The 18,321-nt window shown below is 30.2% G+C and overlaps 1 protein-coding gene across 2 annotated transcripts in view; it reads right to left on the bottom strand.

Annotated features, from left to right (window-relative positions):
• The window catches only part of FMRFaR (FMRFamide Receptor), a 42,374-nt gene extending 24,341 nt beyond the window's left edge, over positions 1-18,033 (bottom strand). The window contains exon 1 of one of the 2 annotated variants that reach the window (XM_014429368.3): positions 17,942-18,033. The gene's annotated coding sequence lies outside the window, so the exon portion shown is untranslated. Of the gene's footprint in view, positions 1-3,979; positions 4,019-17,941 lie in introns of those variants that run through there. The other variant, XM_067050717.1, reaches the window with a different exon arrangement.
• Between the last annotated feature and the right edge of the window lie 288 nt (positions 18,034-18,321).

Here is an 18,321-nt window from a genome sequence, read left to right as displayed (position 1 = left end):
CCCACAACTGTGTGGAAGATTGTAATATCTATCAATAAATAAATCTATCTGGGCTCTTGTACTATTATATGTAGGTAATTAGAGAAGAAAAAGAAATGCTCTTTTTAGCCATGCTAACCAAATACATTGCGTTGCTACACCTCACAGTATACCAATCAATCCCTTATCCGACATATGTACAATACATATATTTACATAATATAACAATAATATTTTTCCCTATCCTTTCCTTTTACAATATTCTTCTACACATTAAATAAAAATATCTTATTTTTGATTTTCTATTTAAAAATTTTATTTAATTTATTCTCCCTAATTTACTCTCTCAGTTCTTCTCCAGTGATCCGCAATACACATTAGATTGCAAAATGAAATGAAACCAAAGACTCAATAATAAAACAACTTTAGTTAAAAGATATACTCAAATGAATAAATAAGTTAAAAGAAATAATTTAACGAATAAATAAGTTGAAACACAAATCGACAGATCCAAAAAATAAAAAGGAATAAAACAATAAGATAAAAAGTAATATGATCCAAAATAAACAAAGAAATAAGAAAATTTTAATTTAATAATAGTAATAATTTAAAATTACAGTTATGTAATAAAAAAGAATGAAAAATATGTAATTAATGAAATATATAAATAAAATACCAGAATGAATGAAATACAATTTACTAACATTAATTAATACTAGTATTATTATAATACTAATTAATTATTTGTATTACCTAACTTTATATTTTATTTCTGTATTCTGGTATTTTAATTACCTACATGTACGTTTTATTTCCTAATTCTTTCATGACTTGATTTTAAATAATTTTCATTTTGTTCATATATTTACTAACTAGATTTTAATATGTATTTTATTATTTGTTCTTTCCTCTTACTTAATTTTAATATTATTCTTCTCATACACTCTTTAGATGTCTTTTTTTTATAGTTTAAGTGCTATAAAAAGATAAACGGGCCGTCCGTAGCTCAGGTGGATAGGCGCAGGTCTATCAACCTGAGATCTGCAGGCGGCACCTATTTGAATCCGGCCTGGGGCGTTTACTTTTTTCATTAAGTTTACTTTAATCTACATCACTATATGATAGTGATAGTGTAGATCAATCGAAAATTAAAAGATTTAAAAATTAATGAGGCACACATAACATCTATTGAAGAATGGTGTAAAAACTGGAGAATCAAAATAAATCCTGACAAATCCCACCAGATCACCTTTACTCTCCGTCGCCTGTCCTACAGTATCCTTTATAGATACACCACTAACGCCTGTAGAACAGATTCGATACTTAGGACTCCATCTTGACAAGAGACTTACTTGGAATCCACACACAAGACTGAAACGACAAGAAACTGCTCGTATATTCCGATTGCTACAACACTTACTTGACAAACGCTCTAAACTTCCCATTCACTACAAAAAATTAGTATACACTACGATAATCAGACCAATTTGGACATATGGAATTGAGCTCTGGGGCTCCACCAAACCATCAAATTCTTCCCGCATCCAATCGTTACAATCCAAAATCCTTGATGCTCCTTATTACGTCACAAATAAACTCATTTATAAAGACCTTAACATCCCATTCGTTGCAGATTTGACCCAAAACAGATATGCGTCTTTTTATTCCAAACTCCTTAACCATCCTAACCCATTAATTCTTAATCTTTCATCCTTAACAATTCCTGATAATCCTCCGATGGCCACGACACCTTCTAGTTTAAATTAATGTTTGAAGTACCACCAATGGGTGGTTCCTTCCCAAGATTTTCAAGTGTATATGAAACATACTACATATTTACCTATTGTATTATTTTGTACAGTTGTAAATTACAATAAATAAATAATTAAAAAAAAATTAATGAAGTTTTAATAAAATAGGGTGATTTTGACTTATGACCAGGGCACAATAGCCTGCAAAACATATTTAAATTTCAATGTGAGATTGTCCTTGAGGATGGCCGAATTGGCCGAAACGTTGGACTATTTAATATTATTATTTAATATACATGTAATACTATAATACTATCTTACTATTCTTGTGGGTGTTGGTAGCTCATTGATGGGACAACCAACTACAAACCCGGTTTCGAATCCAGCCGGGCAGACCATTATTATTTGTTTCACTGTAGCCGTTGATTCAACCCTGTGGTTTCTGGAGCCCCAAATCGGGTAAAAACCTGGCTGTCAAGCGTGATTCTGACCAAATCACCTTCTTGAACACAACCGTTGTCTAGTATATAGTATAAAGTAGTTAATGACACTTATCTTCGTAGGGGTAGTAGTTTTTATGATATTCATTTTTGAAAATAAATTTGATAAAAACTTGTCCGAACTATTATAAATGAATTTATTTTAGCAAATTTCATGAAAACTACTACTCCTACGAAAATAAACTTCATAAACTACTTTATAGCTCATTAAACTAGCTTTAATTTCAGTGCTAGTGCTGATAGACATCTTTACGACACATAGTTCCTGAGATATAGATTTCTCAAATTAAATTCACTAACTACTGATCTTTCAGTACGTTCCATATATTTTTATTAAATGTTGCTTTTTAAAAAGCTATATATGGAGAACTATTGAACGTAAATAACTCTATTAGAGCTTACATTTTAGCAAAGTTACTCTACTTTAAATGATGTTATATTTTATAGTGTTGTTGGTAGTTTTTAAAATATAGAGCTCCGAATGAAAAATTAGTTCTTTTTATCGCTTTGAAACAGCCGCCATTTTTAATCCCCTTACCTATACTTGGCAGACTCATCAATTTTGACTAGTAATTATACCTAGTTTTCATTAAGGTAATCATTAATTGGGGTGAGATAACTGCCTTTTTTTCGTCTTGGGCTCTTGTACTAATAGTTCACACAATGAAACTATAAGGCAGTTTTTCACCTTCCTAATTATATCATTTTTCCAGAAAGAAACCATCTATCAAATTAGTTAATTATTTTCTTTCCTTTTTTTTATTCACATAAAAGTAATATAGTCAAATTTTTTCTTATACCTAATTTATTATATTATTAGAATATTTGTTTGATATATTCAATTCAATAAATATAACATTACAGTTAAAAGCCATCTGAAACCCTTTCATACTGTTGTTGGTAGTTGTAAACATAAAGAGCTCGGAATAAAAAATTAATTATTTTTAACGTTTAGAAACAGCCGCCATTTTGACTAGTAATTATACCTAGTTTTCAATTAAGTAATCAAAAATTGGGACGAAATAATTACCTTTTTCTCCTATTGGGGTCTTGTACAATTAGAAACTAGAAATTTTACACCTTGATTTATTTGGAGGAATTTTTTTATACTTTTTTTTTATGTTAAATAATTGTTTATAACTTAACTTTTATAATTTTATCCACTTCCTATTTTAATACAACCGTTGGAAAGCTGAATGTCCCCTTTTTAACTTATATTTACAAAATTTAGACTTAATGCTATTATATATAGGGCGAATAGTAGTTACAAATAAATAAAAACTTTATTTTATAACTGCGGTTTTAATTTGTTTAATTAGATCAGATCAGTCACTTTTGATGCAGTTTATAGAGCCCTAAACTACGTTTGGTGTAGATTGGTTAATTTTATTTTCGAAAAGAGAAATTTGTCTAAAATAATTTGAAAGAAAAAATCAGCTATATCGGACTAATATTGATGATTACACAGCGAAGCAGGTGGTTATCAGTTATATTACTTAATTACAGTCTTATCATTCCATCTATATATTATTTGATATCAAAGTTTTATTAGCGTTCTATTAATGTTTATAATTCCTCAAATATCACAATAGCGAAGCATTTTCGTGTCTGATAGTTCAATCATAAAACAATAAAATAATTTTGTGAACGAATAAAATAAAATATATTAATTCATTCAAAAATATTACTTAACTTGTAAATTTAAATTGTTTTAGAATAAAGGAGAAATGCAAATATGTCGAAACTTACCTCTAGCATTTGAAGCGATCAACGATTGCAATCTATCTACCAGCGATTGGGGACTGAACGACGAGCGAAGAACAAAATCGATATAGTTTACAGGTGGGAGGGATTGGTTTAGAAATGTATTAATAGGAATAAGTTAAGAATGTATAGGCAATTCTACAAGCCTTGAATAAAATTAATAATTAATAATCTCTCCATTTAACAAACATCTTAAATTATTCCTTTTCTATTACAGTTTTATTCATTTATTCTGTTTCTATTACTGTCGAAGTCAATAAGTATATAGTGACTATACCGATTTATGAATGAGGCCTTTATTCGAAAGCTAAATGATTTATTGGAGAATAATAATACAAGTTTCAAGAATAAGGAGCAATAAATATTAGAGTTCTAAGTTTACGTTCATTGGCTATATACCGTAAGTGTACCCACGAACATGGGGGAGGGGAGGTCCAAAATCAAGTTTCGGAGAGGGTTAAAAGATACTATAAATTTTAATTTAAAACATTTTCTTTATAATAAACTTCTCTTGGTACTATTATTAAATCAATAAGTTGTTCTTAGAGGATTGTAGATAAACATCAGGAGAAGAGGGTCGGAAGAGCGGTCAGAATAAATGCATAAATAAAAAAAACTTATTTATTTGTTCCTCACGTTTCGACCGAATTTCAGGCCTTCATCAGAGCTGAGAAACAAAACGATATAACAACCTTAATTAAGAAACTATAAAAATACAAATGAAATAATAATAAACAAACTTTAGTTTAATTTTTTTTATTATTATTTATGAATTTTTCTTATTCTTATATGTTTTCACCGGAAGTAGCAAGTACCTGGACCTAGGTCAAGGGTGAGGCTAGAAAAATTTAATCTTTCATATTGAGAAATTTTCTGACAATAAGTCCCGAGCAAAACTGCTTTCTGGATTTGTTCCAGAATATTCAACGACAGATCCAGGTCCTAAATGCTCTCCAGTGTCGCCTTCCAGATCAGGATTATTATTATTATCATTATTTATTATTATTTTATGAAGAACTGACAGTAGCAGTTCGCAGAGATTGGTCAGTCCAATTTTATGATATGATGGTAAGGAGGTTAAGATGGGCGGGATATGTGGCTCGAAGTAATCCAACTGGACGCCTCTACATCATGGAATGACAGGATCGAAAAAGATGCGAAAGAGAATGCAGTAGCCTAAGACTTGAAGAAGGCCTAGGCAGAAGCCTAAGGCTGTTATCTCGTCTTGTTTTTCAGCTTTTATGAAGGCCTGAAATTCAGGTCGAAACGTCGGCACAAATAAATAAGTTTTTGCTTACTTTTGTTTTTTCTGACTACACCCCCGATTATCTTCTCCTTATATTATAAAACTGAATACAGTGGAAAACCGATTGCAGCTCCCTCATCACACAACACGGTGCCGATCTGAACTAAGGTAATGAATAATTCATATTTAGGGACCACCATATCAAGCTACAATCGATTCATGTGAAAAGACATGCTCTTACATAACCTTCTCTACCTACGGAAGAAAGGTTATAATCGGACATGTGCTATGATCCTACTCTCCTTCTAAGCCAAAATGACGCTAAGGGGTGGGGATTAGGCCACGCCCCTTGATAGCAACTTTAGCTTGAAGTTAATAGGGATTTCGCACATTAATGTAATAATTGGTAAAACCGTTAATTTAATATCAAATGAATAGAACTGAAATGTTATTTTCAATAATTTATTATATCTATAATGAAAATCCATTAAGATTTTTTCGAGAAATTTGTGCTTCTTTCTCTGTTCTGTACAGGCCCATTTGAATTTGAGTATTAAGGATTCCAAAATATATTTCTAAAAAGTAATTAGTAATTTTGATTGATTGAATATTGAATTTACTTGTTAATTTCTTCAATTAATGTTTCCAGGAACAGCTAATTAAAAATTGATTTATTTTAGGATAAACATTAAAAAATAAATTTTGGTACGAATAAATAATTGATTCTGATATAATGGAGAAAGTTGTTTATTAAAAAAAAAAATTAAACATTATTTTTTAAGATATCAAATGTTTCCAAAAAAAAGTGACTGTTTTTTAAATGTAATCCCCCAACCTAACGATTTCTGGCATTCGAGTGGGGCAGCAAATCTTAATTGTCAACTGTCAGTGGAGAGTTTTTGCCGCAGTCTATATGCCAGAAATCGCTAGGCCGAGGGATTAAACTAAAGTTGAGAGTTACTCAAAGCGTCCTCACATTTTGTTGTCGATATCAGTTTTTTAAATTACAATTAATTTTCATTCATTTGTTTATTTTAAACTTTAAATATTCTAGAAAATAATGTATTTTTTTAAAATTAAATAATATATAAAATAGGTTATTATTCTTGGACTAGGTCCCATTAGAGCTATAATAAGGTTACTGTAAAAAGGCAATTGTAATGCCGGAATATATTGGCCAACAGTGTGGTCACACTTAATTACAACTTTTATTAAAATTGGATACAAATAATTTTAAATACAGAAAAAATAAAACTATCCATAAAGACCTAAATGTTCCTTATGTAACCGATCTAGCCCGAACCCGATATTATTCCTTCCATAATAAACTCCCTAACCACCCAAAACCACTCGTTTCTAACCTTGCTTCCTCTTCCATTCCTGGCAATCTTCAGAGGCGCCTGAAAAGAACATGGTCTCGTGACCTTATATTGTAAACTGTTTTTAGAGTTCTACTACTGGGTAGTTTCTCTCCATCTTGTATCATATCATTATGTCATTATGATCAAATTTACTTGTTGTATTTTTTATACAGTTGTAAATATCAATAAATAAAAAAAAAAAAATAATAATAATGTGGCGTTACCATTTGCACCACAAAGAAGCCTGCGTACAGAGAAAAACGTATTTGATAATAATTGTCCAACTACGACTATTCTACAAATATGCAATTATTTTAAGGGTCTGGCAATCCTCCGAGGCGCCTGAAAAGAAGATGGCCTCGTGACCTTATATTGTAAACTGTTTTTAGAGTTCTACTACTGGGCAGTTTCTCTACATCCTGTATCATATCATTACGTCATGATGATCAAATTTACTGATTGTATTTTTTTATTCAGTTGTAAATATTAATAAATAAAAAAAAATACAGAAAAAAAATTTTAAATGACTAAATACAAGAAGAAAAATTACAATTAATAATAAATACAATTATTTATTTGTATCAAATTATATTTTAATTTTAAATAAATTTTACTAAAATATATAAAATAAACAAAGTTTTGAGATAAGTTAGGAGTGGGTGAGCCTCGTGTGACCTGTTCTTAGCCGGTCAGTAAGACTTCTCTACATTTACGGCTTGAAGTACCCCAGAGCTTGACGTCATTTTTAATAATTTTTTATTTACTCCTTGGGCTTTCGCTCCATAAAGATTACCATTTATCTTTAATTTCCTTTTCAAGGGGTTTGCTAATTTCTGATGGAGTTAAAATTACTTCCGGAAAGGGGAAGCGCAAGTGCTTCTCTAGCATCTTGACCAGTTCATTTCCTATGAGACTTGGAGCCCATACATTTGTTACTGCCACACCCATATTTTGTAAGGTGCTTAAGTTGAAATAGTTGCAGGAAATTTCGGATCCTCTGGATACATACAATCTAAACCTTTTAACGAGCTCAACGAGTCTGTAATTATTCTTATTTTGTTGTGGGACAAAGGCAAAGGGGGGCTGAATAATAATTGTTTCGACTGATGATGAAAATAAAAACGAATAAAGAAAAATATCAATACAAAGCGGCAAAGACTAACGCGTTTTGGCGTTACAGGAAATACAAAAACAGATTTTTCTGCTCTTATGATGCTGATATTGCCCACAGAGAGTCCACATTGGTACAAAATCATTGTGTGATTCACCATTATCCAGAGTGGGGCCAAGTCCAGACGGACAGAGTAAAATGGAGGAATATTAATAATTTTATATAATTATATTAATAATTTTATATTAATAATATAAATTTTCGAAAACTTAAAATTAATTTTTATCATTTTTTTTTTTTTTTAAAAGGCTTCTATTCTATTCTTCTTTAAAATTTCGAAAATATATGGAATTTTCCCTCCATCTTCATAAATGGTCAAGATAAAATAAATTTGCATTTTTATAATAACTAATTTTATCAACATTGTATTCTATATTTAGATCATATCGATTCTTGGTTTGATTGGAAGTAATATAAAAATGTTATATAAGAAGATGGTGAGGGTTGCGGTCGAAAGAGAAACAACAATAGTTTACTATTTATTTTCCGACGTTTCGCCCCACTTTGCAGGGCTTCATCAGGGCCAAAAAGATACAAAATGATACAATGATAAAAATAAAAATACAAAGATAAGATACAATGATAAGAATAAAAATACAAAGATAAGATACAATGATAAGAATAAAAATACAAAGATAAGATACAATGATAAGAATAAAAATAAGTAAGAATATAAATAAGTTCTATACTTTATTACTTATTTTTAATCTTTTTATGTACTTTTCTATATCTCACCTTGTACTTTTATATATATTTTTATTTTATTTTCTAAACTTTCACTTCCGATTTTAAATTACCTTATTTCGCTTTATGTTATTCATGTTACTCCTGTTATCTTTACTGTTACTATTATCAGTGTAGATAAATGATTATTTTCACGATATATAAATACTACAGTCGTTATCATTGTTATTATATTTATATTATTATTTTTCTTACTTATTTCTTTGTAATTTTTTTTTTTAATACTACTCTTTATTTACTTTTACTTATTATTAGTTACTTCTTTTACAATCATTGTTATTATATCCTATATTGTATTATTTTCTTCTGTATAATCTCGTATTATTAGTAACGATATGTGTCATTCTAATTTTACTTAGTTATTCCTAAATTAAAAATTATTATAATTATTATTATTATCATATTTCTGTATCTTTCTCTTATCATTTTTCATTTTTCGTCATATCTTTATCACTACTTCCTGTATACGTGACGTATTTGAAATTGAAATATAGCCGTTAAACGGCTGACTGCCCACCTCCACGCTTCCGCTTCATTGTTGCCTCCTGTTCAACCGTTTGCTTTGAACAGGTAGGTTGTCCTGACTTGTTCTTTGCTCATTTATTATCTTTATTATTATTTTTTTAATTTATAATTATTCTTTCATGACGTTTATTTAATCTCTATTTTTTTTTTCCTTCCCCGTATTGTTTTTGTTTTATGTACGTCTCCTGTACTTTTTTAACTGTATATTTTACGTATTTTCATAAAAAAAATTTACTCTTGTCATTGTTACATATTTTTATTCTTATCTTTGTATCTTATCTTTGTATTTTTATTTTTATCATTGTATCATTTTTTATCTTTTTAGTCCTGATGAAGCCCTGCAGTGGGACGAAACGTCGGAAAATAAATAGTTATAAACTATTTTTGTTTCTCTTTTGCCCGCATTCCTGACCATCTTTTTATATATCAATTTTTACGGTCAACTATACATACATATATATAATATAAAAATGGTATTTTTAACTTGATCTATATTTTTTTAAAATAAAAAAGTAAACAAATTTGTATTAGTAAATCAATACACCTTGAAATGCCGTTTCAACTGATTGGAACAAGAGAAAGGCTGCTGTCAGCTTACTCATTAAGATTGGGACAGTGCTGCTAGTTAGGATTAGTGCTGACCGTGCCACCTCTCCAGAAGCGGTAGTGCGAGTGTGGTTGGGGAAGGAGTGAGGCTAATTGCTGGCTTCCATCCTTCTTGTCTATGGACCGCATCCTTGTCACCTCAAAGCTCGATAAAGGGTAAAGCTCTTTGTTTTTTTCTTAAAAACTGACAAAAAAATTGGTGCGTTGTGCACATTTACTACATTACGGTAAAACCTGTCCGTCGAAGTCTTTGTGGATTTTTAACTAAAAGCTATAAATAATAAAACTTTAAAAATAATACGTTATATACTTTAAAAATAATGATTTTAAGCTGCCAGTAGTAACAATAACAATATAGTATTTATGTTTTAAGAAACATGGTAACAAAATGTAGTATTGTTTTAACCCCTCAAATACTAACTAGCTGAGCTCTTTCCTGTGTAGCCCGTCATATATAATTGAGCTCTCCAATTATAGTTTTTTTAACAAAGGAAATAATTACTCTGGAGAGTAGGGCCGGTGCTAAAAATATTTTATTATAATTTCAATATAATTGTGATAGATTATTAAGGAGTGAAAGGTATCTTTCTTTTCTCCGGAGTTACATAGTGGGCAGTTTACCAAACTATCATATGTCCACGGTTTTAACACTTAAATACAGTAACCCCGCCTTACAACAACAGAAAAACGACATCATCGATACCAAATCAAAATTATCGTTTAAATGTGGCGTATCACACAAGACTGAAAAGACAGGCAACTGCACGCAGATTCCGACTATTACAGCACTTACTAGACAAACGGTCTAAACTTCCAACTCATTACAAAAGACTGATCTACATGACAATAATAAGGCCTATCTGGACATACGGAGTTGAGCTTTGGGGCTCCACTAAACCTTCGAATTCCTCTCGTATCCAATCTTTACAATCCAAAATCCTTCGTAAAATCCTCAATGCTCCTTATTTTGTTACTAATAAAACCATCCATAAAGACCTAAATGTTCCTTATGTAACCGATCTAGCCCGAACCAGATATTATTCCTTCCATAATAAACTCCCTAACCACCCAAACCCACTCGTTTCTAACCTTGCTTCCTCTTCCATTCCTGGCAATCCTCCGAGGCGCCTGAAAAGAAGATGGCCTCGTGACCTTATATTGTAAACTGTGTTTAGAGTTCTACTACTGGGTAGTTTCTCTACATCCTGTATCATATCATTATGCCATGATGATCAAATTTACTGATTGTATTTTTTTATACAGTTGTAAATATTAATAAATAAAAAAAAAAATACAGAAAAAAAATTTTAAATGACTAAATACAAGAAGAAAAATTACAATTATTTATTTGTATCAAATTATATCTTAATTTTTTTTTTAAATAAATTTTACTAAAATATATAAAATAAACAAAGCTATACAGTAGTAAATATCAATAAATAAATTTAAAAAAAAAAATGTGGCGTTACCATTTGCAACCACAAAGAAGCCTGCGTACAGACAAAAACTTATTTGAGAATAATTGTCCAACTACGACTATTCTACAAATATGCAATTATTTTAAGTGTTGGTCCGCAGAAATATATTTTAGTCCCAAAGAAGCTATGTCGTGCTTTTGATGGAACAGCAATGGAGGATCTTTTCCATTTCTTAACAAACTGCCTAGAGTATAATGAGAACCGAATCCGATACATGCCAAAACTAAGCTATATTAATCAAAACCAGTTGTATAAATTTTTTTCTGTCCCCTCACAATCGGATCTTAAACATATTTTTATATGTGGGAATGTGGAACGATTCCCAGCACAACTAGGAGCTTCATGGAGGAGCTCGGGGTCGATGCCCAGGTCGTGGCTAGGATGACAGAGAATATAATACTTGACTCCCTGGGAATCATCCACCACATGCATGGAAATTAATGAGTAAGGGAGTTATCCAGAGGAGGGATGGCATGCATGCATCGCATATCTTATTTGTTGTTTTATTTATTTATTACTTTATTATTTTAAATATTTTAATATTTGTTATATAGAGGAATTTGTTGATCAAATGAAATAGGGGTTGTGATGTGGAAGGGAAAGAAAAAGAAAAGGAATAAATCGAAAAACTTGTAGTTAGTTTGTATACTGGTATTTATTGTAAAAGAAAACTGTGGAAGAAAAAAGAAATATTATCTATGTATTATATTATATCATGTAAAAATATGTAACTTATATTTGTCCAGTCACGGATTGATCAGTATGCTGTGTAATGTAGCAACCCCATGTATTTGGGCAGCAAGAATGAATAAAGTATTTCTTTCTCTCTGTAACCCAAAGCCTTATAGTTGGAGCAGGATACCTATCTTTACAGATTAATACTTAAGATGTATAGTATTTTGTTTCTTTTATTTTATTAAGTACGTAATGTCATTTTTGTTCTGTTTCTTCACTCTGACTTATGTAGATAACCCCAGTTTGGGTTTACTGTTTATTATTAGCTTTTATAAATGATTTATAATTCACCATTTGGGTATAATATTTTGTTATTAGTTTATATAATAATCAAATAGTTTGTTGATCGTTTTATTATTATTATAATGACTGTTAAATTACGTAATTTACAGACTAACTCTATTTGTACGAGAGTCGCCCCATAAACAAATAAATAAATTATTATTATAACAACGGAGTTGAGCTTTGGGGCTCCACTAAACCATAAAATTTCTCCAGAATCCAATCCTTACAGTCCAAAATCCTTCCTAAAATCCTTAATGCTCCTTACTTTGTCACAAATCAAGTCATCCATCAGGACCTCAATGTTCCATATGTTGCCGATTTGGCCAGAAACAGATACCGTTCCTTCCATAATAAACTTCTCAACCACCCAAATCCTCTTGTTTCTAACCTGGCTTCTCCTTCATTACCTAATAATCCTCCTAGGCGTCTGAAAAGAAGATGGCCTCGAGATCTTCTCCTCTAGAAATGTTACTGGAGTTCTATCAGTGGGTAGATTCTCCACGTGTTTTTATCATGTCACTATATCTCCTACAACAAATTTACTTGTTGTATATATGTGTATACAGTTGTAAATAACAATAAATAAATTATTAAAAATAAAAATTATTATTACAGAGAAAAACTGGATCGGAGACGTAATGGAAGTGTACGTAAATGTTTTATTTTAACTAAATACAATAAATTATATCATACGAGCATTTGTGTACATTAAATCTATATACCATACATCCTCAAATATAGCAATAGCGAATCATTGCCTAATCAGTACGTAGCACTGCCTCAACGCTTATGAGAAAGCTGACAGCAGCCTTTGCCGCGTTCCAATCAGTTGGAACAACACTCCAACATTTATCGATTTACTTATGCCAATTTATTTTTAAAAATATATAATAATATTACACCAATGTCACAACGAAGAATGAAAAAAATTAATGTTAAAAACAGCATTGTTATATCACGTCCAATCAAGCCAAGAATCGATATGGCTTAAATATAGAATACAATGTCGGTATAATTAGTTATTAAAAAATACGATTTTATTTTATTTAAAAACAAATTTGATCCTTTTTTCTCAACTTTATTGTTCTCAAAACGTTCCAACGTTTCGACCCTCAGGTCATTTTCAAGGATACTTACAAACAGTTTTTTAAAATTATTTTTATAACAATTTCATTATTTTCTTCAATTACATACTGATTTCTTTGGCCCTACCTTTATTTTGTTGTCATTTTTTCTTTTAAAATTCTTAAAAATGCCGGCTAATTGCCTTTGTTCCATCTCTAAAAAAATTAATCATTAAAATAATATCATAATAGCATTATAAATGTTTTGTTTTTTAAAAATAGATTTCTACTTACATAACTTCTTCTATATAATTCTTTCTTAAATTAAAAACTTGTACTAACCACTTCTCTTCTTTCTTTCATTTACATTTGTAATGTGAATGTCCAAATCATTCATAAAGAGAATAATAATTTTAGAGGAAAGTTATTAGAATCGATTTATATATCAGCAAATATAAATTGTACTGTCAACTTCAAATCAGATTCTAAGGGACTGAACCACCACTATTGAGAAATTTTAAGCAGAATAAATATGTAATAATTGTATACAAAATAGATAAAAAATAAAAAAATGTTCAATTCCTTAAATAGTACAAGTATATAAATGGAATAAATACGCAATAATAAAAGTGTGAATAGAGAAGTAAAAATGTTAAAAAAAAAAGGGGGGGTATATGTATATTTGAGAGAAATACACATAAAATAGGAATAAATTAATTATAGATTTTAAATATATTTAAAAATGATTGTGTTGTAAGCAGAAAAATTAGTAATAAATGTTAATTAAATTATATTGAAAATGTAAATTAATGTTTTAAGAAAAATTATGTTATATGATAAGGTGATAACAGAGTCCTAACCTGTTGAAGGTAGGTTCTATTTTAAGGTTTGCAAATTTAAATGAAAGAAAGAAGAGAAGTGGTTAATACAAGTTTTTATTTTTATTTTTTTTTTTTATATTTTATTTATTTGTTGATATTTACAACTGTATAAAAAAATACAACCAGTAAATTTAATCATAATGACATATGATATAATACAGCATGTAGAGAAACTACCCAGTAGTATAACTCTAAAACAGTTTACAATATAAGGTCACGAGGCCATCTTCTTTTCAGGAGCCTTGGAGGATTGCCAGGAATGGAAGAGGAAGCAAGCTTAGAAATTAGAAAAATTTAATCATAATGACATATGATATAATACAGCATGTAGAGAAACTACCCAGTAGTATAACTCTAAAACAGTTTACAATATAAGGTCACGAGGCCATCTTCTTTTCAGGAGCCTTGGAGGATTGCCAGGAATGGAAGAGGAGGCAAGCTTAGAAACGAGTGGTTTTGGGTGGTTAGGGAGTTTATTATGGAAGGAATAATATCGGGTTCGGGCTAGATCGGTTACATAAGGAACATTTAGGTCTTATGGATGGTTTTATTAGTAATACAAGTTTTAAATTTAAGAAAGAATTATATAGAAGAAGTTATGTAAGTAGAAATCTATTTTTAAAAAAACAGAACATTTTTTAATGTTATTATGATACTATTTTAATGATTAATTTATTTTGAGATGGGACAAAGGCAATTAGCCAGAATTTTAAAAGAGAAAATGAGAAAAAAAAATAAGGGTAGGGCCAAAGAAATCAGTATGTAAGTGAATAAATAATGAAATTGTTATAAAAATAATTTTAAAAAACTATTTGTAGGTATCCTTGAAAATGACCTGAGGGTCGAAACGTTGGAAGGTTTTGAAAAGAATAAAGTTGAGAAAAAAGGATCAAATTTTTTTAAAATAAACTAAACCACTCTCAAACAAGAATATATTAATAAAAATTAATCTGATTTTATTTTATTTAAGAGTATCGATTGTTCCAAAATGGTGGCCGCTTAAAAATGTCTCCATACCTCGGCCATTTATGAGGATGATGGAAAAAGGTTCTTAAAGATATAAACACACATACACACACAAACAAACAAAATTACAGCAGAAGAGACATGAATTATGATTTTGATTAATAAAAATAGTTGAAAATTCTTAACAGGGGCTGTAAATTTCTCATTAGAGGAGAGCTTTGACGAAGAAACAAGAAGTTAAAAGGGACTTTGTGACCTAGGAGCTAAGTTATTCTGCTTAATTACTTCAAAGGCTAGGTGCTTCAACACTCTGAAACCTTTGCTCTTCAGAGCTTTTAGATTTATGATTACATTTTAATCAACAATTATTTCGGATCGGTTTGAGTATATTTAATTATTAGTGGAATTTTAAGTCTCGGGAAGCAGCTAGGCAACTAATGGGGTATATAAAAAAATAATTACCGTATTATCAAATTAAAAATATCAAAACACTAAATAATTTTAATCCTTTTTAATACTTACCAATAGTAATAATCCCTTTAGAGTATTTCTAAGCTCGTTTAATCTCATTCGACTTATTTAAAAAAAAACCTCACTTCCTATGTACAGATTGTCCTTATTACAGAGGCGTGGATCAGTTTTTGTAATGAGTTGGAAGTTTAGACGGTTTGTCCAATAAGTGCCGTAATAGTCAAAATCAACGTGCAGTTTCCTGTCTTTTCAATCCTGTGTGAGGATTCCAGGTTAGTCGTTTGTCCAGATGTAGTCCTAGATATCTTCAACAGAGTTAAGAGCAACATTATTAAAAGATACTCTAAGACAGTCGGTATATAATAAATTAATTTTTTATTAATTGTTTCTAGAAAACATTAATTGAAGAATTTAAATTTAAATTCACTCCTTGATGGCCATGAGACCAGCTAATGTAAAATGTCATTAGAGTGCTACCATGGGTAGTTTCTCTACACGCCTGTAACACTCCAATTTAACTAAATGTATTATAATGTAAAGTTGTAAATAGCAATAAATAAATATTTAAAAAAAAAAAAAAATTCACTCCTTACTTTTTAGAACGGTAGAGGAGAGAAAGAAATGCTTTATTCATTCATGCTGGCCAAATACATGGGGTTGCTACATTACACAACATACTAATCAATCCGTGATCGGACATATATAAATTATATATTTTTAAATGATATAATAAAATAGAAATAAAACATTTTTTTTTCCACAGTTTTCTTTTACAATTAATACCCGTCTACACAATAAATACAAGTTTTTCATTTAATTCCTTTTTTTATTTCTCTTCCATTTCACAATTTTTATTTCATTTGAACGACAAATTCCCCTATATAACAAATATTAAAATATTAAAAATAATAATGTAATAAATAAAACAACAAACAAGATATGCGATGTATGCATGCCATCCCTCCTCTGGATAACTCCCTTACTCATTAATTTCCATGCATGTGGTGGATGATTCCCAGGGAGTCAAGTATTATATTCTCTGTCATCCGTCATCAGGTAATGAAGGAGAAGCCAGGCTAGAAACGAGTTGGTTTGGGTGGTTGAGAAGTTTATTATGGAAGGAACGGTATCTGGTTCTGGCCAAATCGGCAACATATGGAACATTGAGGTCCTGATGGATGACTTGATTTGTGACAAAGTAAGGAGCATTAAGGATTTTACGAAGGATTTTGGACTTTGAGGATTGGATTCTGGAGGAATTTGATGGTTTAGTGGAGCCCCAAAGCTCAACTCCGTTGTTATAATAATAATTGATTTATTTGTTTATGGGGCAACTCCCCTACAAATAGAGTTAGTCTGTAAATTACATACCTCAACAATCATTATAATAATAATAAAACAATCTACAAACTATTTGATCAATCCTAACTAACTGATCAATCCGTGACTGGACAAAACTAAGTTACATATTTTTACATGATATAATATAATACATAGATAACATTTTTTTTTCTTTTACAATTAATGCCAGTCTACAAGCTAACTACAAGTTTTTCGATTTATTCCTTTTCTTTTTCTTTCCCTTCCATTTCACAGCCCCTATTTCATTTGATCAACAAATTCCTCTATATAACAAATATTAAAATATTTAAAATAATAAAAAATAATAACTAAAATAACAAATAAGATATGCGATGCATGCATGCCATCCCACTTCTGGATAACTCCCCTACTCATTAATTTCCATGCATGTGGTGGATGATTTCCAGGGAGTCAATCATTATATTCTCTGTCATCCTAGCCACGTCCTGGACATCGACCCCCCGAGTTCCTCCATGAACTTCCTCGTTGTGCTGGGAATCGTTCCTCGGGTTGCTTCAAATATTAATAATATTTTGAAATTATTAAGATAGGAAGCATGAATTTCTCGAGAACGTCTTAAGGAATTTTCATTCATAGATATAAAAAATATAGGAAACATTATTCTATTCTCTTCATGTTTATGATTAAATGAATGGTTTTTTAGATAATTAAGTTAGCTTCAATGTAAAGGTGTCTTCAAGGGGCGTGGCTTAATCCCTAACCTCTAGCGTCATTTTTGCTTAAAAAAAGAGTAGTGTGAGAGCCCTATAAACTATAGGAGGTTTTTTGTATAGTTAACTCTACCTTGACGTAGATTTACTCTATGACTAAGTTTAACCGGTTATCATCGTTAGTGAGTTTATCAAAATGATTTTACTTAAGATTTCAGAAAGCCTAGTTAAAACTGTGTTGGTGTAACCGGCCCTCAATGTCGCAACATGGGCCGTGTTAAAACAAATATTTTCAATAAACTTATCAAAGCAATCACTCAATTCGTGCTCAATTTCATTCATACATTACGTTCATTAATGAATAAATCATTTTATATCTACCTATCGTGTACAGCTGCTTGGAAGTGTTCTTTTTTTGTCTATATTTCTTCTCTTTGATAAGAGGGAGCGTACTGGCGATGTGATGTCCAAGCTGAACGAACGCTAGATGTTGATGGCTCTAAAAAAAAAAAAAAAAAAAAAAATCATTAAAGAAAGAATAAAATCAATATAAAATAATAAATAATAATAAAATCAAAGTGTACTAACATATATTTATTAACTTCTGATTAAACTCTTACTTTCACACCCTCCCCCCCCCCTACTTTGAGTTTAAATCAATTCTCTAAACTTCCCATTCACTACAAAAAATTAGTATACTATACAATAATCAGGCCAATTTGGACATATGGAATTGAGCTTTGGGGCTCCACCAAACCATC

Source organism: Halyomorpha halys, unplaced genomic scaffold (assembly GCF_000696795.3).
Source record: "Halyomorpha halys isolate HHAL.00 unplaced genomic scaffold, Hhal_1.1 Scaffold795.1, whole genome shotgun sequence".
NCBI classification, from domain to species: domain Eukaryota; kingdom Metazoa; phylum Arthropoda; class Insecta; order Hemiptera; family Pentatomidae; genus Halyomorpha; species Halyomorpha halys.
Note: the sequence above shows the minus strand (reverse complement) of the source record. Positions and strands in the feature narration are given on the sequence as shown.